The following is a 21,563-nucleotide window of genomic DNA, read 5'->3' as shown; positions in this document are numbered from 1 at the left end:
TGCCGTCTATGGGGTTGCACAGAGTCAGATACGAGTGAAGTGACTTAGCAGCAGCAGTAGCAGCATGATATCGTAGGTTGATGGGACTCAGTGGGTGGTTTTTCTTTTCCAGATCTTGTTGATGGGGGCTGTAGGGACTGGAATGTGCAAGAAGGCCGACTCACATGGCTTTTGCCTGGGTCCTTCACTGGAGCTGTTGACTGGAGTGCTTTAGTTTTCTTTCCTATGGCTTCTACATGTGGCTTGGCTTCCCACAGCATGGCAGCTAGGTTCCAAGAGGAAGGAAATGGAAGTTGCCAACCTTCTTAAGGCAGGCAGATGTTCTGGCACCTGTCACACTCACCCCTGCTGACCTGGGGCTGAGGGTCTCATTGTCTTGTATGAGGGCAGCGCAGGTCAGAGGGAGTCAAACAGGAGGGAAGAGGGCAGGGCATATCCTTCAAAAGAATGACATAGCCATAGGACACGACAAAAATTGGTTAGAACCAACTAGGTCCAAGATGGCAGATTTGACTTCCAGTAGACACTGAGCCTCATCATATGCTCATTGTAATACATTTGCATGCTAAATGACACACCTGCAGCACCATGATATTTCTGAGGCTAACCATAAAAGGCCCCAAAAGTGGATAGTGGCCCAATTCCTTGAAAACTCCACCACTTTCCTAAAATAGCTGGACCAGTCCTCCCACTCATTAGCCTATGAAATTACCCAGCCTATAAAAACTAATCATCCCATATTTCAGAGTCTCTTATCTCGTGAGATGGCCCATACTCTGTGGAGTGTATTTCTCTCTAAATAAATCCACTTCTCACCTATCACTTTGTCTCTCACTGTATTCTTTCTGTGACGAGACATAAAGAACTGGAGCTTCGGGACTTCTGTGTGATTCAGTGGCTAAGACTCCACACTCCTGATGCAAGGGGCCTGAGTTTGAACCCTGGTCAGGGAACTAGATCCCACAGGCATCAAGGAAGATGGAGGTGCCACAACGAAGACCCAGTGCAGCCAATTACATTGAAAAAAAAAAAAAGACAACAACAAAAAACAACCTGTGCTTCATTAAACCCTGAGACCAGGGGTGTGACCTCAATGAAAAGACAGTGGGTTCAGGCTGGGTTTGAGTCCCAGTCTGCTGTGCAGTTTCACCATTGGAACACGTTCAGGTTGGAAGTGACGTAACTTAAAATATGTTTTTTCAAAGACCCCTCTAGCGACTGAGTGGGGAATGGCTTGTGTGTGTTCCTTTGCTCAGTCACGTCTGACTCTTTGCAACCCCATAGGCTGCAGCTCACCAGGCTCCTCTCTCCATTGGATTATACCAGCAAGAATACTGGAATGGGTTGGCATTTCCCCCTCCAGGGGCTTTTCCTGATCCAGGGATCAACCCCACATCTCCTGGGTCTCCTGTAAGGGCAGGTGGATTCTTTACAGCTGAGCCACCTGGGAAGCCTGAGGAGTGGCTTATAGGATGACTAATGACAGGCAAGGAGAGCAGCTAGTTGCAGTTGTGCAGGTGAAGGGTCCCCCGGGGTCGGCTTATTTTATCTCTGGAATCTTAACATGTAACATGGTACTTGGTATCTGTTGCTTGATGATGGGGTTAATTGTCTATGCAGGAAGTATTCAGTTGAGTTCAGTGGCTCAGTCGTGTCTGACTCTTTGAGACCCCATGGATTGCAGCACGCTATACTATTGCTAAGCTCTGTTGTGAGTGCTAGGAGAATATGTCAGAGAACAAAAGACCCAAAAGCTCTACCCTCATGGAACTTTCAGTCTAGTGAGGAAAAGAGATAATTAGCATGAAAACCAAACAAAATTCCGTGGTGTTTCTGATGATAGAAAGTATTACAGAGAGAAATGAAACAAGGAAGAGGAGTAGGGAAAGCTGGGATTGGAGTGGGTGGGAACTTAAAATAGAGAAAACAGGGAAGGCCTCCCTGAAGCAGTGACGTTTGAACAATGACTTTGGGGGAACTGAGAGAGTGAGTGATTTAGATTTTCTGGAAAAAAGTGAACGAGGCAGTGTTAGTGTTACTTGCCCAGTCGTGTCTGACTCTTTGTGACCCCATGGACTGTAGCCTCCAGGATCTTCTGTCCATGAAATTGTTCAGGCAGGACTACTAGAGTGGGTAACCTTCCCATCTCCAAGGAATCTTCCTGACCCAGGGATCAAACCCAGGCCTCCTGCATTGCAAGTGGATTCTTTACTGTCTGAGACCAGAGAAGCCCAAGGAATAGCAAATGCAAGACCTTTGAGGCCAGAGTGTGCTAGGTATGTTGGATGGACCCCAAAGAGTCCAGTATTCCTGAAATACAGTAATGAGTGGATGAGAAGTGGGTGATGAGCTTAGAAAGGGATGGGGAGGGCAGAGTCAGGTTTTATGGGGCTTTGCAGGTAACTGTGAAGGATTTGGAAGACAAACCTGAAGTGACTTCGTTTTTTACCAGGATCCCTCTGGCTGCTGTACTGAGAACAGACTCCAGGGTAGAGTGGAATGGACACAGGGAGAACAATGAGAAGGCTCCTGCAATAGACCACGATGTAAACGGTGGTGTATGGAAGCAGGCAGAAGAGTGAGAAGGCTCCAGGAATAGTCCAGGTGGCAAATGGTTGTGGTGGAGCTAGCAAGTGGTTACTTATTTTATTCTGCTGCTGCTGCTAAGTCACTTCAGTCGTGTCCGACTCTGTGTGACCCCATAGACGGAAGCCCACCAGGCTCCCCCGTCCCTGGGATTCTCCAGGCAAGAACACTGGAGTGGGTTGCCATTTCGTTCTCCAATGTGTGAAAGTGAAAAGTGAAAGTGAAGTCGCTCAGTCCTGTCTGACTCCTAGCAACCCCATGGACTGCAGCCTACCAGGCTCCTCCATGCTCAAAACATGTTTTATTATTATTATTTGATGTGGACCATTTTTAAAGTCTTTGTTGAATTTGTTTCAGTACTGTTTATATTTTGTTTTTTTTTGGCTGCAAGGCATGTGGAATCTTAACTCCCTGACCAGGGATCAAACCTGTACCCCCTGCATTGGAGGGCAAAGTCTTAACAGCTGGACTGCCAGGGAAGTCCCTCAAGATATTGAATACTGATTCAGTATTATTACCTAGTATATAGTCTGTATTAAAATTTCCTCCAAGGTCCTTTTTACAATAAAACCTGGATCCAGTCAGGGTCCACCATTTGCCTTCGGTTTTTATCTTTCATGCTGTGGTATTTGTAAGAGTCCAGGCTTGGTATTTTGTAGCAAGCCCCACATTCTGTATTGCCTTGTTTTTTGTTTTTAGTTATTTTCAGGTTAGCATTTTTTGGCAAAAGTACTACGGAAAGGGCGTTATGTTTTTCCTATTGCATCATATCAAAAAACATATACGTTGATTTGGTCCATTATTGGTGATGCTAAGTGATAGAGATTGATTTGATAGTTTGGTTAAGGTGCTGTCTGCCAGATGGCCCCAGTGCAAAGCAAGCTCTTCCGTTTTGTAGGTGATGAGTACTCCGTGGGATGATACTTTGGGACTGAATATACAGTAAATGTGCTATTGCCCAATAACCTTTCATCCACTGACTTTAGCATCTAATGAACGGCCCTGTGCCTTCCGATCTTGCGCCTGTTTGCTCCTTTGAACACAGGCTAAGAGTGGTCCCTAAGGGATGCTTGTTTTGAGGATCAGTCCCTGGCATACAATAAACGCTCCATAAATGTTTTTTATTACTGGACGAAAGCAAGTATGAAAAAAATTAAGGACCAGGCTAGGGTTGCACTCCGTAACCCTGGGGTCCGCCGCAGCTCCCAGGCGGTAAATCAGCGACAGAGGCCCCGGCGTCCACGCGGCCACGCCTTCACGCCGCGGAAGCCGGACCGGGCGGGACCACCCAGCGCCCGGGGCCGCGCAAGGCCCCCTGGGACCGGTAGTGCTGGGCGTGGCCGCAGGACTACATGTCCCGTCGGCCTCCGCGTCGCGGCTCCCAGCGGCGGCCGCCTCAGCCCCTTCACAGCGACCGCGGCGGCTGAGTCGGTAGCGGCGGCGGCGGCGGCGGCCGCTGGCTGAGGAGCGGCGAGTTTCCGATTTAAAGCTGAGCTGCGAGGAAAATGGCGGCGGGCGGTGAGTGGAGATAAAGGAAGAGCGGCGGCGGGCGAGCGGGCGGCGGGCGAGGCGGAGGGGAGAGGGCGAGTCCCGCCGGGCTGCGGCGAGCCGGCGGCTCCGGCTCCGCGGAGGCGCTGAGGGGCGCGGGCGCGGGGGGCGCGCGGGGACACTCTCGGGGTGTCGGGGCCGCGCCGCCCTCCCGCCGCCTCCGGGAGGCCCGCGGCCGCGGGTGCGGTGTCGAAGCTGGGCGGCAGCTGGCTTTCGGGTGCGAGGGGGTCCTCGCACCGAGGGGTCACTCGGAGGAGTTTGGGGGAGACCGCGGGGGGTCCACTTTCCCCCCTGTCCCTGAAGTTTTACCTTCCTGCAGCCCTCGGGGTCCTTTGCAAGCTCCCCGCGACCCCCGCTTGCCGCCGCCTCGGCGTCTCTCGGTTCTTGAGAAGAACTGGAGGGCGGGGGGACGCCGCACTGCCCCCCGCTCAGCCCCAGCCCAGCCTCCGAGTGCTACCGAGAAGCGGCTGGGATTTTGCTGCCGTGTTTCCTCCTGCACTTGGGGCGTTTTAAGTATTTTTAACCCAGATTATCTGTGGGATTTCCATTTTGGGCACGGATAGATTCTCAGCAGTTTTTCTCAGTAAAAAGGCATTTTTGCTACCTCCGGTGTGAAGGCTGTGAAATGGCAAGTGGAAGTTAGTGAATTGAATTTGGGGTTGGGCTGACTTTATCTTTACTCTCCCACCCCCTCCCCCCTTGTCCATCTCTGACCTTCCTACGTACGTTGACTCAATTTGTGATGGTTTAGAGAAACTGTTGGTCTTGCACATGCTTTAGAAAAGCAATCCACGAGTAGTTGGGAGGGCTTAGTTGCTTCCTAGGCAGTTTGAGGGCACTCAGGGTGGAAAAGTTCACCAAAAGAGCAGTTGTGAGTGGCAGAGAGCATCGTCTCGAAATCTCACAAGCAGGAGGAGTTCGGGCTTCTCAAATGGAAAGACAGGGAAAGGTCTGAAATTCTCTTGAAGTAGAAACTTTTCCCTCTCCCGAATGTGAAGACTTCCTTCTTGATCGTTTTGAGCAGCAGCGCTTCACAGCCAACCTGTTTTTGTTATTAAGCCTGTACGGTCAAGAAACAGGAAGGCGAGTACCAGCTGTCTTGCTGCAGCAGTTTGAAATGGAGTTGAATATGAGTGAGAGTGCTAGTAGTATTGAGTGAGATTGCGGCATCTTCTCGATTCAGACGCCTGGGCTCAGATCCACCTTACTGGTCCCTGGCTGCAAAAACGCTTCAGTATTTGTTGCAGCAGGTTGTTTAGAGGATAATGGAAGAAACCAGAAAACCTAAGTCTTGTGATTGCCGCATAAACCAAAATGTTAAATGGAAATCTGTAAGTTTTGTGAAATGTGCTTTCTTGAAAACAAATTCAGTTGTTGCCTGTTTGCTTAGGATAGGTTATGCCCCATATAACTGGTCTCGGGACTACTGGAAGGGTACAAAAACACTGAAAATGAGCCTGTCTCCTATTCTAAACCCTCCAGTTCCCATTTCCAGGAGGCATCAACTCTTACTGGTTTCTGGAGTATTCTTGGTGTTTGGAATAATTATTTTAAGAATTTTCATTTGAAACACACTCCCGTTGGATAGCAAAAGCAGGGAAAGAAAATGAACCAAAGAAAGGGAAAAACGGGTGGGAATACAGTTTCCTTTTTACTATCTTCAACAATTGTTGATGGCGACTAGAGAAGCTCTTCCAAACTTACTGCTTGTGTTGCCTTATCTACTAACACCCTTAAGGAAATAACAATCTGTGGGGCTTTAGGGTGAAGAGCCCTGCCATGGTTCATTGTTTGTATGTAAGATGAAGCCTCCGTTTGTAACATGTAAAATGATATTGAACACTAGCTTCTGTCACTGGAGGTTGCTTCAGGTTCTGCATTTAAATGAGCAGTAATCTAGATTGCCAGAGATCCCACATTATAGGGGAATTTTCTGTATCGATAGAAATGACTTAGTTGTCCAGTTAGCATTTTATAAAAGGCATATACCAGCTTCTGGTGTATAGAAGAACGTTTTGGACATGAGGATTATGAACTAAGTGGGAAGCTGCAATATTTGTAGAGCAGTTATCGGAAATATGTCTACCTTAAAATATTCTTTCACTCCAGAAGCGTTGAAAATGCATAACAACCCTAGCATAATTAACAAGATTAAAAAAAAAGTTTTAGAATGGTGGTTTTAAATTTACCAATACTAACAGTTCATTAGAAAAATGATATTAAAGACTAGGGGATTAACGACTCTATTGAATATACATTTTGAAAGTGAATATACTGTGCTTTTTTTTGCCATGTAGAAATTATTTCTGTACGTTGAAACCCGCACCCTCAAATAAGCTAGAATTCATTCAATACAGAGTGAATGTTCTATAGGACCCTTGATCCTTTTTCTAGGAGACATGTAAATAAAAAATAATTTTTGAAATGATTACATACCAGTAACTTCTTGATTGGTCATTTGAAATAAACTTTCTGTGTCAGATATGTCAGGGACATAGTAAAGATAAAAAGGTTTATTTTTTCTTTTAAATTTGGTCCTTTGAGTGTTAGCATTATGATTCTAGAAAAGTTCCTTTTGATTTGGAGACTGGTAGGTTTTTGAGAAGTCTCTTAAAAGAATGACTTAACATTTTAGCTTGGACTGAAAAACCGCAAACTACTATTGTCCTATGCCTTATCGGTGTGAAAATAAATGACTTTAGGGTTTCTTTCCGCATTTTTTTTTTTTAGACTATATAATTTTGAGCCTTGGCCAGAGTATGTGGACAACTTTTGAAAACTTTTAATTTGTTGCAAGTTTAGAATGAATATAGCCTCTAGTGATGATACACAGCCAATAGTTTAACAGTTGTTACTCTAAATGCTACCAGGACTAGAAAAAAAGTTGCTGATAATGACTGAAGAGGAGCTGTTTCTTGAAGGTTAAACCAGGGAGTACCTATCCCAGTTTGGTTTGAATTCACTGTAGTCTGTGGTGTAGAATATTCCTTTTTTTGCTTTATTGCGTGGTTAAAGCTTTGGGAGCAAGAAATTAGTATTGGAAATGTTTGTTAACTTTGTTTTTTCCAGATATTTCAACACGTTAAAGAGATAGGTCTGTCTTTAGATTCTCAGGCATAGCATTGAGGTTGAGTGCTGCAGTAAAGTGTGGGCATCTTCTTTCATTTTATGAGTGCTTTTTGGGGTGGGGGAGGGGATGACAAGATGAACATTTCACTTAAGGTGGAGGAGGGGTTCTGTTGTAATGAGGTTTAGTCTTTCACTTTATTAATGCTAGGTAAATTCATTTGGCCCATTGGTTTTCTGACAGGGTTTCTGGGAAAAGATTATTTGGAGTTAAAGATGCAGTTTAGCTAGAGCTTAACCTTATTTTCAACTCCCTAGCAAATGATGGAATTGACTTGAGTTTAATCGCCTTTCCCTTTCCTACGTTCTGGCGCAGAGTTGTTAAATGAACAGGAAAATGGCCAGAAGATACACAGCAGGAGTTGAACGGAAGACCTGCAGTGTCTAGAAGGCTGATTTAGCCCCAAACTGCTGCCAGTTCCCAGCTGTCAGGAGTAAACTCAGTTGGGTAGTTTCTTCGGCCTGGGTCAGGTGACAGGGGTCAGTAAGAAACTACCTGTGTAGTACATGTTGTGGCTTGGGGGCAAAGGAAAGAAGTCTGACCTGACTGGCAGAGAGGCTTTACCTATTTTGAAGAATAGTGAGCTAGTGTTTCCGTGTTTGTCCTTTTCCTATTTTTCATTGGGGATGTCTGTGTCCTATTTTTTTTTCTGTCAATATTTTTAATTGATTTGTTCTACCAAAGAGTGTGACTTTGTGTTCACCTATGAAGGAGTTCTTCTGAAATTTTTAATTTATTTAGTTAGAGCTACAGGTGAGGGTTCTGAAACTTCACTTTTTGGAAAGTAGGCTGACTAGATTGCTAAATTTAACCTCTTCATCATGCACAGGATGAAGAGAGAATTTTGGCCTGGGTATCACATAGTAAGAGGTAATCCAGTGGTCCCTGGGGCTTTGCTTTTGGTGGCTATGGCAGCTGAGTAGGAGTGGTAGATGGATAGATGAGGGAAGGACTGCAGAAGTCAGCATAATCCTCAATTAGGATAAGCCTCATGGTTAATTGAATGTTGAGTGTACAGGTTAAATCCCATTATAACAAACTCCAGGGGACTGGCTAAATTATTTTGTTGTACTGGGATTTGCTTTATTGACTAAATAAATTGAAATAAATAATTTGAAATAATTGTTTTTTATGTTTTTGTTAGAGATACTGGAAAAATTTTTGTTTGTTGTTTATGGCACACTGTTTATTGTAACAGTTGGAAAGCTGTTACTCATGAGCCAGTGTGTGTTTGTGTTTCACCTTCATTTTTAATGCTTTTGCCTTTAAAAAGGAAGGAACTGTTGGTGAGCTGAGCAGATTATTTGTCCTCCCCCCATGTCTCTGTCTAGAGTAACTCCATTAGTTTATCTCAACGACCAAAAAAGTTTATTAGTGAGTACTACTGCCATGATCAAAGTGTGGTGGGAGGAAATGGGAAATCCCCCAGGTTTCCAGGTGACTGCTGCTGGTAATTTTTTTCTGCCTCTGAAAACTTAAAAAAATAAAATTACTTCATTTTAGTGTGACCTTTTCTTTGTCAGTAATAATTAAGGTAACCCTTTTCTGTTCAGCCCAGTGTAGTTTGAGATCTTTAGATCTCTATATGGTATTGTTAGAGAGAACACATTGGTAATCTAATCTTTAAGATGCTTCCATATAAATGTGGAATCTTTCAGAAATAGGATTAATACACATATGAGAAAAAAATACTATTCTTAAATCTTTGCCAGAAATATGCTTTTATCCTTTGGATTGGTATTTGTCAAACTTTAGGCATTAACATCCTTCTTTCATATCTAAAGCTAGCGTTTTCAGTTTGCTGAGAGCTTTTTGATTGGGTGCAGCAAGACATTTTTGAAGTCATTCTTTTAAATAGATGTCCCATGAAGGAGGGAAAAAATCTGAAAGAGGGAATTTCAAAGCAGCCCAAGCAGTGTTTTCAAAGTTCTCAAGTCTTAAGAAGAATGACTGACTAGTAGTCAGGAAGCCTGCAGCTGTGTTGTGGTATTGTTCTCCATCTTGTGCATTTGAGAACTTGAGTACAAAAGAGGAGAAAGCTTGGCGAAGGGGAAGAAAGGGTTTTAACACGCAAGATAAGGGGACGGGGGAGACTGTTAGTGTAAATACTCTTTGCGCTCCTGTTTAAGTGAAATCTAAAACCAGATTTTACTTTGAGGGGAAATATTTGTTTATCAAAATCTGAAGGTCTAAAACTGATATAAATGATAGTTGATATTGGTGGAAAGAGCTGTGGGATCATATGCTTAAGTTTAAAACAATTTTAACTAGGGAAAAAACCCTACAGGTGAAAGCAAACCTTTCAAAATTTCCCGCTTTGTTACCTGAGCAGTGTCATTTGTTAGCTTGTTACTTTGAAAAGAATAGTACCAGTGAAGAGTTTGAGAATAAATTGTAAGTTTGTAGTCCGAGAGAGCAGATTGGCCTCTCCAGGTGCAAAGATATGGAGTCTGATCTTCCAGGGTTCCTTGTATTAGAAAAATCTTATAAACTTAATACATCATATGAATATGGAGAATGGCCTTAACTTTTTTTTTTTTGTCAAATATTAAATGGATTGAGCACTTTGCCAGATAATGTGCAGATACAGGTTTCTTTGCTGACCCAAGAGTTTGGGGACAGGAAGACTTTGAGAGCTTGACTTCACCATAGTGATATATGCCACAAGGGCAAAATTTGTGTGTGTATGTGTTTGTGTGTGTATGGGGTGGGGCAGGGAAGGAGACACTCTTCAGCCTCTTCCTTCTGGTGTAAGAAAATGAAGTCATATTTTCTTTACTTCCAGTAAAGCTGTCATCAGTGAAATGGATTATTGAATTTAAGTCATTCTGTAGCATAGCTTCATCCTCTTGGTTTTGTTTCTAGATTGAAATTTGGCAACTGTATTCAAAACTGTTTTAAGGATCACCCAGTTTTCTCTGAAGCAGATTGTATCTAAATTTAGTCTACACACTCTCTGCTCCATCCAGACTCATCTCTCTCTTCTGTTTTTTTTAACCTGCCTGGTGGTGGTGGTTTTCTGACAATACTTTCATCCAAGAGAGGTGGTTTCTTTGCTGTCAGAGCAAGTACATGGCTGCATCTAGGAAAATCTTAACTTCACCAGTGAGCAAAATAACTCCACACACACGGTGCATCTCTTGGGAGGGTCAGTGGTATCTTTTCGTAAGAGACAGGACTATTACTGTATTAAATTTTAAAAATCATTTCATTGGGAATCAGTAACATTAATTCAGGAGGCTGCTTTCAGAGTGCATAACCATATCTAGAACGGTGGAAGCCTTAGGTGTATGAGCCCCAAATTAGGCGAACCTAAAATCATGAACTTGCCCAGTAACCTTCGTCTTCCCTTTTTAAACCATATACAAAATGGCTCCCACATGTGACTTTTAAAACTGACTTTCATAGCACCATTTTCTTAGCTCTGAGGCCTTAAGCTTCAGTCATCTTTAATTGGCCACTGCTTGGCTGCTGCCCACTTCCCTATAAACACACAACTAAACACTGTTTATTAAGCTTGTACTATTTAAGGCACCCTAAGAGTTATGGATGTGAGAGTTGGACTGTGAAGAAAGCTGATCGCCGAAGAATCGATGCTTTTGAACTGTGGTGTTGGAGAAGACTCTTGAGAGTCCCTTATACTGCAAGGAGATCCAACCAGTCCATTCTAAAGGAGATTAATCCTGGATGTTCATTGGAGGGACTGATGCTAAAGCTGAAACTCCAATACTTTGGCCACCTCATGAGACGAGTTGACTCACTGGAAAAGACTCTGATGCTGGGAAAGGTTGGGGGCGGGAGGAGAAGGGGACGACGGAGAATGAGATGGCTGGATGGCATCACCGACTCTGTGGACATGAGTTTGAGTGTACTCCGGGAGTTGGTGATGGACAGGGAGGCCTGGCGTGCTGTGATTCATGGGGTCGCGGAGAGTCGGACACGACTGAGCGACTGAACTGAACTGACTGAAGAGTTAAAAGGTTTTGACCTCCAAGTGCACACAATCAATCAGGTATTCACATCACTTCACAACAAGGTAATCTGTTTTGCCTGTAAAGATCTTGGAGAAGTTCAGAGGAGGAAAGGGGCTACCTCTGACCAGGTGATGAGGAGGCAGGTCTTTGAAGAATGACCATGATTTTTATTATGGAGAGAGCACAGTTCTGTTGGTGGGAAGTTGTTAGCAAGTGTGAAGAGGTAAAACATTTCAAGACTTGATTATTTATTGATTTGGCCGTGTCCTTTGGCATGCGAAATCTTAGTTCCCTGACCAACCCCGGCCCTCTGCATTGCCCCCTCAGAGTTTTAACCACCGGACTGCCAGGAAAGTTGATTGTTTAAAAATTCAGTTATGGTGTTGAATAAATGCTTTTGGTTTTGCAGAATCCTCTTGATGTATTATTCTTAAATACATTTTCATTCCAATTTCTAAAACTAGTCCAGGCCCTAGGCTACTATAATAACTTTTCAATTAGTCTCTACCCTTTCCCTAATCCTATTTTTCTGCCATTTTACACTTTTTAAACATTTTGAACACATTTTTTGCTAAAAAATTTGCAGAGTACAACCCACATTCCATAACCTAATACTCAGTTCTTATCATAGCCTTTTTTAAAAAAGCTATCTTTTCCACTTTTGTTGCTGCTTGTTTTAGTCATGCTATTTTTTTTTTTTTCCTGTCTTTCTCCTGTGCTGTCTAGTCTGGTCATAAGGCCCAGCCTACAGCCTGTCTCATTTCAGTAAATTTCCCAGGCTACCACAACTGAAAATATGATTTGTTTGTTCCTGATATGAATCTTAATTATCTCTTTCCATGTATAGGAATCTGTATTCATTGATTGAGAGAACAAATTCAGTCAGATTGTCTTATGTTTTGAGATAGGGACTGTACCTTTTTTAAAATCCTCTTTTCAATTATATTCACTTTAAGTCCCCCCAAGTGTTTGGTGTTTGAATGTGGAAGTTTCCAGAGTTCAACTCGAAATCTGATTTTCTGCCTGGAAATTGAGATAAAATGGGAGTCCTTGGGATTTGCTTGGGACTTAGGTCTCCCTCATAGAGCTGGCCCAGATGGATCTTGTCTGGGTTTTAAAATGCCACATTCTGGTTTGCCACTTGCCCTTGGATGGGTGGACGGTCCTATAAGTTGCTTAGATGTTTTCATCCAGTACCACTGTTCTTCAAAGAATTGTGCTAAATGTTGTGGTCTTTAATATCCCTTTGTGATCTAGGAGTTTATAATCTAGATGAGAAATGAGTATAATTGAAAAAACATAGCTGCAGCAACATAAATAAGTGGTTCAGAAGTTCAGAGGAAGAAAAGGCCATTTTCAGCTGGAATTGGTCGGGCAACTTCATGGAGGAGATGGAGTAGATCTGAAGGGAACTCATTACTGCTTGTAATCTCCCTTGCCCACCTCTTTTATTCTGTGGTACTTACTTAACATAAAATTATAATGTTTGAAAAATTCACTTAAAAAAGTGTATGTGAAAAAGTAAAAGTAAGGCTCCTGGTCCCCTCGGTCTTTGGTCATTGTAGCCACCCCCTATTGCCCCTAGGCTACTGCTGTTAGAGGATATTCTGTACTTTTGCTTACAGCTGTCTCTTTCATTTCTATTTTTCTATGCCACCCCTGCTCCGGGGATTGAACCCAGGCCCTCAGCAGTGAGAGGATGGAGTCCTGCGACCAGGGAATTCCCATATCTGAATATCTTACACTTTAATTGCTGTTGTCTTTTTTTGCTTTCTCTCTTTAGTTGCTAAGTCGTGTCTGACTCTTGCAACCCCATGGACTGGAGACTGTCAGGCTCTTCTCTCCATGGGATTCTCCAGGCAGGAATACTGGAGTGGGGTGCCTTGTTTGCTCTACTTTCCCCCTTTACCCCAGTAGAATTCTGTACCCTGTGTCCTGATACATATTAGATATAAAAGATAAAAACTGCCGTTTATCAGGAACCTGTGTGCCTGCACATTGTTGTGTGCTTAATGTACATGATCTCATTTAATAGTTTGAGTTTTTCGATGTAGAGCCCTTTTTCCTTCTTCAAATGAAGTCTTACGTAAAGGTGAAAGAATAGAAAATAGAAAAGGTGAATCTCTTAAAATTTATTTTCTAGGTTGAAATTTAAACTGTTTACTGGTTATAAAGGCAGTGAAAATGAAACTTGTGATGAGTATAAAATTTGAAATTGGGTTATGAAGAACTATTATGGACCTAAATCTTATCTCTGCCTCGAGTTCATTTCTGTATTAAAAAATTTGCAGCGCATACACAGATATAGTTGCTGATGGTCTCAGTTCAGAAATAATTTTTAAAAATATATAACAGGTGCATATGGGGCAGATTCGCAAGGTACCAAAAGGGTATACAGTGGAGAGTGAGGCACCTCCCTCAGCCATCTGCCAGCCATTTCTCTGTCCCCTGCCCAAAGGTGGCCATTGTTACTCTAGGCATATACTTAAAAAAGGTTTAAGCTTAATGAATTTCTCCCACATTTTGGGGTAGACTTTATATTGAGGTGTAACATCACTCAGAAAAGTGCACAGTACAGTCTGATAAATTTTTATAAAATGAACACACCTATGTAACTGGCACTTCAGCCCTATTCTGGACTGTGTATACTTTTTAAATGATCTTCAAGAGGTTTCATATCTGTTTTTATAGCTATTGATTTCTTTCTAAACATTACACAGTATTCTGCTGTATGGATACATATCATAATTTGTCCAACTTTCAACTGTAAGTGTATTCATACATACTTATTTGTTCCCATGTTTTGTTATAAAGTATATAAAAATTTGTGGTTGGAGAATGCTACTTTAAAGACTGAATTTAACTTTTTATGGATACTGCAGCTTACTCCCTTTAGGGGTATCCCTTTACCAGCGAAGTGCCTGTTTCCCTCATCTCTGAGTATTATGTTGTGGTAGCAGATATTTTAATTTGAGAAATTTAAAATACTTCATGTATTTACTATAGTGCTTTTTTCCCCCCTTTTAACATAAAAATATACAAATTAAAAATAAAGTTAGGATATCAAACTGTTTTTTGTGTGTATGTTTATGTATATATGTGTGTATGTTAGTCAGTTAGTCGTGTCCGACTCTCTGTGACCCCATGGACTGGGGTCCTCTAGGCTCCTCTGTCCATGGAATTCTCCAGGCAAGAGTACTGGAGTGGGACTTCCTGGTGGTTCAGTGGTTGAGAATCTGCCTGCCGATGCAGGAGGACATGGGTTCAATTCCTGGTCTGGGAAGATCCCACGTGCTGAGGAGCAGCTGGGCTGGTGCACCACACCTACTGAAGCCCAAGTGCTCTAGGACCCTCTCGCCGTAACTCCTGATGCTGAGAAGCCCTCACACCACAACTCGAGAGTAGCCAGCCCCTGATTGCTGCAATAGAGAGAGCCTGTGCAATGAAGACCCAGCACAACCAAAATAAGTAAATACATAAATAATTGAAAAAAAAAAGAATACTGGAGTGGGTTTCCATTTCCTTCTTAGGGGATCTTCCCAACCCAGGGATTTAACCTGCGTCTCCTGCATTGCAGCAGATTCTTTACCATTCGAGTTAGGGTAGATTAATGAGGTGATAGACTATAATATGTTGTAACTATATATATTTGTTCCTTTTAGTATATTTGAAGATGTTTAAAAGGTGCCTAGATAACAGTTGGTTGTGCTCTTTTAAATTTTAGAAATCTGCTTTCAGTTCAGTTCAGTCGCTCAGTCGTGTCCGACTCTTTGCGACCCAAAGGACTGCAGCACGCCAGGCCTCCCTGTCCATCACCAACTCCCAGAGTTTACCCAAACCCATTGAGTTGGTGATGCCATCCAACCATCTCATCCTCTGTCATCCCCTTCTCCTCCTGCCCTCAATCTTTCCCAGCATCAGGGTCTTTTCCAATGAGTCAGCTCTTCACATCAGGTGGCGAAAGTATTGGAGTTTCAGCTTCAACATCAGGCCTTCCAGTGAACACCCAAGACTGATCTCCTTTAGGATGGACTCGTTGGATCTCCTTACAGTCCAAGGGACTCTCAAGAGTCTTCTCCAACACCACAGTTTAAAAGCATCAATTCTTCAGCGCTCAGCTTTCTTTATAGTCCAACTCTCACATCCATACATGACTACTGGAAAAACCATAGCCTTGACTAGATGCTTTATTGAGGTGTAATTTTCTTGTAATAAAATTCAGTCATTTTAAGTGTGCAGTTTGAGTTTTGATGAGTGTAAACAGTTTTACTATCACTACAATCAGAATACAGAAGATTTCTGTCACCCCAGAAAGTTCTTGCTCATTTGCATTCAGGCCTCTTTAGGGTTTTGTGTTCAATCATCCACTGTTCTGCTTTCTATCAGTATAGTTTGCCATAATTTTCCTTTTTTCTTGCATTTTTCTTCCAACTTTGAGGTGTAATCGACAATTAATTGCATATATTTAAATTGTACGATTTGGGTTTTGATGTATTAAAAAATGTGTCTACCCATGAACCCATTATAATTACATTTAGTGGAAGTATCTGTTACCTCTGAAGTCCAAAATCTGACCCCTCCTGTATTCCTTTGTAATCCCTCCCTCCCCATCTTCAGACAATTACTCATCTGCCTTGTGTCACTGAAGATTAGCTTTATTTTTGATAGCTTTTTATAAATGAGTTATACATACAGTATGTACTTTTTCTTTAGGGCTGACTTCTTTCACTTACAGTGATTTTGAGATTTATTTGTGTTGCATATATTAATAGTTTTGTTTCTTTTTATTGTCCAGTACTGTTGTGTTGTATAGGTATATCGCTATTTATCCATTCACCTATTGATGGACATTTGGCTTGTGTCCAGTTTTTGGTTATCAGAAATAGAGCTTTTATGACATTTGTGTTACAAGGCCTTGTGTGTACAAATGCTTTTATTTCTTTTGAGTAAATGTCCAGGAATGGAATGTGTGTGTGTATGTGTGTTTTTTTTTTTTCCCTCCAATTTTACAAATACTGTTTATTTCACTGAACCCGGGAACGGGGAGAAGGTATGTGAAAAGTCTGGGATGCCAAGCCTAGGAGTGTGTGACATTTAAAAATTTTAAAAAACTGCCACCTGTCTCTCTCCCTTCCAAGTACTAACCAGGCCCGACCCTGCTTAGCTTCCGAGATCAGACGAGATTGGGCGCGTTCAGGGTGGTATGGCCGTAGACTGCCACCTGTCTCTCAACATGACTGCACCATTATATATTTCTCCCAGCAGTTTGTGATAGTTCGAGTTGTTTCACATCCCCACCAGCACTTCGTGTGGCCAGTGTTTTTAATGTTAGCTATTCTAGTGGGTATATAGTGGTAGCTCATTTGTGGCTTTGAGTTTTTTAATGATTAGTGGTGTTGAAAATATTTTCATGTGCATACTTGCCATTGGTGTATCTGTTTTGGTGACGTGTCTGTTTCTATCTTTTGCCCATTTTTAAGTTGGGTTTATCTTACTGAGATATAAGACTTCTTTTATTCTAGGCCCAAAGCCTTTCTTACATATGTATTTTAGAAATATTTACTTTTGGTCTGTGGTCTGCTTTGGAAGAGCAGAAGTTTTTACTGTTACTGGCATTCAGTGTATTGATTTTTGTGTTGTGTTTGAAAAATATTTGCCAAAGATTTTTCTCATTTCCCCCCCTAGAAATTTTATAACTTTAGCTCTTAAATTTAGGTCTGTAACCTATTTGAGTTAATTGTCTTATATGGTGTGAGATAGGGATGAGGTTCATATTTTGGTATATTGTATTGAACTTTTCCAGCACCATTTGTTGAAAAGATTTTACATTCCCCATTGAATTGGCTTGGCACCTTTGTTGAAATTCAGATAGTCAAATAAATATCTGTAGGTCAATTTTTGAAATCTCTTCTGTTCCACTGATGCATATTTCAATCTGTCTCTACTCAAGCTTTGGAATCACATAGGGCAAGTCCTCCAGCTTTTTTTTCCCCCCAAATTATTTTGGATATTCTAGGTCCTTTGCATTTCTATATATTGTTAAACTCTTGTTGATTTCTGCAGAATGTCTCTTGTGATTTTCATTGTGATTGCATTGAGTCAGTTGATCAATTGGGAGGAATTGATTTCTTAAAATACTATCTTCTGTTCCATGAACATGTTATATATCTCTCCACTTATTTAGGTCTTCTTTAATTTCTCTTAACAGTGTTTTGTAGCTATCAGTGTACAATCTTATAAAAGCTTTTATCACTGAAACATACATATGTGCATAAGTTTTTTTGTTTTTGCTACACCTCACGGCGTGTGGGATCCGGCATGTGGGATCCTAGTTCCGCGGCCAGGGATTGAATCTGTGCCCCCTGCAGTGGAAGCATGGAGCCTTCACCACTGGACTACAAGGGAGGTCCCTAAATTTTATATTTTTAAAATGTGATTGTAAATAGTATTTTTAAAATTTAAACTTTCAATAATTGGTGTATATAAGTATCATTGAGTTTTGTATATTCACCTAGTATCTTACCACACTCACTTGTTTTCATAGCTTTTAGATAGTTTGGTTAGAAAGATTGTGTACATCAGTGATCATGTTGTTTTTGAATAAAGATAAGATTTGTTTCTTCTTTTCCAAGTGGGATGTGTCATCTTTTTCTTTTGGCTCTACTGTAATGACTAGTGCTTCCAATAGAATGTAGGGATTTTGATTGCATTGAATCATTTGACCAATTTGATTAATTTGGGGAGATAACTTTGTCTTGTTCTCAGCCTTCAGTTCAGTTCAGTCGCTCAGTCGTGTCCGACTCTCCGCGACCCCATGAATCACAGCACGCCAGGCCTCCCTGTCCATCACCAACTCCCGGAGTACACTCAAACTCATGTCCACAGAGTCGGTGATGCCATCCAGCCATCTCATTCTCCGTCGTCCCCTTCTCCTCCCGCCCCCAACCTTTCCCAGCATCAGAGTCTTTTCCAGTGAGTCAACTCGTCGCATGAGGTGGCCAAAGTATTGGAGTTTCAGCTTTAGCATCAGTCCCTCCAATGAATTCTTGCCTGGAAAATCCCATGGATGGAGGAACCTGGTAAGCTACAGTCCATGGGGTTGCAAAGAGTTGGACACAACTGAGCGACTTCACTTCATTTCAATTCACTCTTGGACTGTGAAGAAAGCTGATCGCCGAAGAATTGATGCTTTTGAACTGTGGTGTTGGAGAAGACTCTTGAGAGTCCCTTGTACCGCAAGGAGATCCAACCAGTCCATTCTAAGGGAGATCGATCCTGGGTGTTCATTGGAGGGACTGATGCTAAAGCTTAAACTGCAATACTTTGTCCACCTCGTGCGACGAGTTGACTCACTGGAAAAGACTCTGATGCTGGGAAAGGCTGGGGCGGGAGGAGAAGGGGACGACCGAGAATGAGATGGCTGGATGGCATCACCGACTCTGTGGATGTGAGTTGGAGTGAACTCCGGGAGTTGGTGATGGACAGGGAGGCCTGGCGTGCTTTGATTCATGGGGTCGCGGAGAGTCGGACACGACTGAGCGACTGAACTGAACTGATTCACTCTTTCACCATTAAGTAAGATGTTAGTTTAAAAAAAATTTTTTTGGAGTATTGTTGATTTACAGTGTTGTGTTACTTTCTGCTGTACAGCACAGTGAATCAGTTTTACATATATCAAATCTTTTTTAGATGCTTTTCCCATATAGGTCATTACAAAGTGTTGAGTAGAGTTCCCCATTCTATACAGTAGGTTCTTAGTTTTCTATTTTACATACAGAAGTGTGTGTGTCAGTTGCAGTCTCCTAATTTATCCCTCCCCTATTCTTTTCCCCTTGGTAACCATAAGTTTGTTTTCTGCGTCTGTGACTCTGTTATGAAATAAGTTTACTTGTACCGTTTTTTTTTTAGATTCCTCATGTGATAGCATACAGTGTTTGTCTTTGACTTACCTCACAAAGTATGACGATCTCTAGGTCCATCTGTTGCTGCAAATGGGATTATTTCGTTTTTTTTTTTCATGGCTGAGAAATATTCCATTTAGGATATGAAGAGCTGCTGGGAAATATTTAAGGCAAAAGGAGATGGGGGCAGCACAGGATGAAATCGTTAGATAACATCACCAACTCAGTGGATGTGAATTGGAGCAAACTCTGAGAGACAGTGGAATACAGTGGAGCCTGGTGTGCTGCAGTCCATGGGGTCGGAAAAAGTTGGACACAATTTAGTGACTAAACCAACAACAAATACTCCATGTAATATATGTGCCATATTTTTATGCATTCATCCGTTAATGAATATTTATGTTGCTTCCATATCCTGGCTATTGTAAACACTGCTGCAGTAAACACTGGGGTGCACATATCTTTCTGAATTATGGTTTTCTCCAGACAAATATCCAGGAGTAAAGATGTTAGTTGTGCTGATCTGTTTTACATCAATATAGCTTCCCCTCCCTTCCCCCATTCTTGTGTTGAATTTTAAGAGGTTTGTTTTTTGATGTTTTTAATGTATATTCGGGATATACATCTATTTATCAGATGTTTTCCTGATACTTTCTCCCAGTGTTCCAGTCTTTGGTGGTACAGATCTTTATTAGTTATTAGCGATGTCTTTGTATTAATGCTCAAGTTTTTGGTCATAAGTATGTTTTGGGGGATAGCAAGAGTTTCAAAGCTTGAGTAACAGTTACACAGCCGTGTATTGTAGATCCCATTTCTTATATAAATACAAAGTTCATATAAATATAAAGAAACAAATTGTTAACCTGAGCCATATCAGTTCTTAAACACAGAAAATTATTTGCCACTGTATTTAACTATTATAAGTCATTTTTCAGTTTTAGGTAGTTTGGAACTAGATCTTTTTACCTCTTTAATAAAAATGAAACAATAAGTCCTTGTTTAACAATATTCTCATTTATTTTTACAAATTGAGATGAAAGCATCAAATATTTTGGTCTGGGATAATCCTAATGAGAAGGTGCCAAGAACTCTGAATCTTATCTGTGAGGCTTGTCATTGTTCTGTCTTTAACCCTTACTGAAAAACCCAATCTTCATGGCTCACCTTAGTTTGCAATGTATTCCTTTCTCACCAAGCTATACTGTCTGTCTTTTCAAGGTTTCTATGAGTAACTGTTCTACTGGTTGTGTTAGCTTTTGAATGCCTCCTCTCTAAGCTTATGATCCAATATCAGCAGCTTCACAATGTGCTATTTTTCACATTTAGTATTTATATTACATTGTTGTAACCTTAAATCACCTCAGTATCTTCCTGGACACTTTTTTTTCCTTACCAGGTTAGAGTGACACCTTAATTTACTTACCAGTTCCCTTACCCTGGTTTGAAGATAAGCATTTTAATTCTTTTCTGATTTTGATTTATTCTTTCTGTCATGCTATAACTTTGGAATGTTTTGCAGTTTACATTTAAGAAGGCTTATTTTAAAAAGCCAGTGGAAATTTCCAGCTTTAAAAAAAAATCCAACTACTGGTCTAATAACTGCTTTGCAGGAAGAAAGAAATATGAAAAAGAACCGCAGACATTCTGGATGTCAGCCTGTGAAATTTTCCACTATTTCCCATAATAACATGCAGGCATGCTTATACTGCTGGATCCAGTGCCACTGCAGTTGCACTCTGAGTGGAATTTGAGGCCACTCTATCAATGATGAAATGGCATCCCGCCAACTTTTAGAGAGCAGTGCATAAATTCACACACTATACTGTATGTTTGTTTCATCTCTGCGTGAATAGTGTGGCTATAACACTGAACTCGCAAAGTTATTTAAAAATATTGATTCCAAAATTTCTGTTCTAGGCAAATTTTGATTTTTAAACGTTCAGTAGGTATATTACATTTCTGAGAATATATAGATTTATAAAATTCTTTTAGTCACAATACTTGTAAAATTTTATTTTAGAGGATTTTATACTCTTGAAAAATGCTCAGAAAATGAAAACAAAAGTTGTAAAAAATTTCCTCAAGTTCAGTATTTGGTGTGATTCAAGAAAGATTTTAGTCTCCGTTTCAGGTTCCTATTAATTTTTCAAAGAACCAAGGAGGCCTTACATTAAAACTAGTAATTGTGTTTTTATTTTGCTATTTCAAATTTAAAGGCTAACAGTTATATTACACTCTTTTCCTAATGAGGGAAGTCCAGATTGCCCAGTTCTGTAAACTGGCGAAGCTGAATGGCTAAATTGCAAATGCTCTGTGATTTTCCTCTTCTGCCTTGTTTTCACCTCTTTCATGGCAAATGCCTAACAGTGGTATTAAGGAGTGAAATTGAAAAATTCAGATTTTGTGAATTTAAACTCACTTCTCCAG

The 21,563-nt window shown here is 41.3% G+C and overlaps 1 protein-coding gene across 5 annotated transcripts in view; it reads left to right on the top strand.

Moving 5' to 3' along the window:
• The first annotated feature begins 3,946 nt into the window (after positions 1 to 3,946).
• The window catches only part of NCOA3 (nuclear receptor coactivator 3), a 134,490-nt gene continuing 116,873 nt past the window's right edge, over positions 3,947 to 21,563 (top strand). For 4 of the 5 annotated variants that reach the window (XM_055438601.2, XM_055438593.2, XM_055438582.2 and 1 more), the window contains exon 1: positions 3,950 to 4,104. The gene's annotated coding sequence lies outside the window, so the exon portion shown is untranslated. Of the gene's footprint in view, positions 4,105 to 21,563 lie in introns of all 5 variants that reach the window. The other variant, XM_055438572.2, reaches the window with a different exon arrangement.

This window comes from Moschus berezovskii, chromosome 15 (genome assembly GCF_049115385.1).
Source record: "Moschus berezovskii isolate FMDL1 chromosome 15, NW_MosBer_1.0, whole genome shotgun sequence".
NCBI classification, from domain to species: Eukaryota; Metazoa; Chordata; class Mammalia; order Artiodactyla; family Moschidae; genus Moschus; species Moschus berezovskii.
Note: the sequence above shows the minus strand (reverse complement) of the source record. Positions and strands in the feature narration are given on the sequence as shown.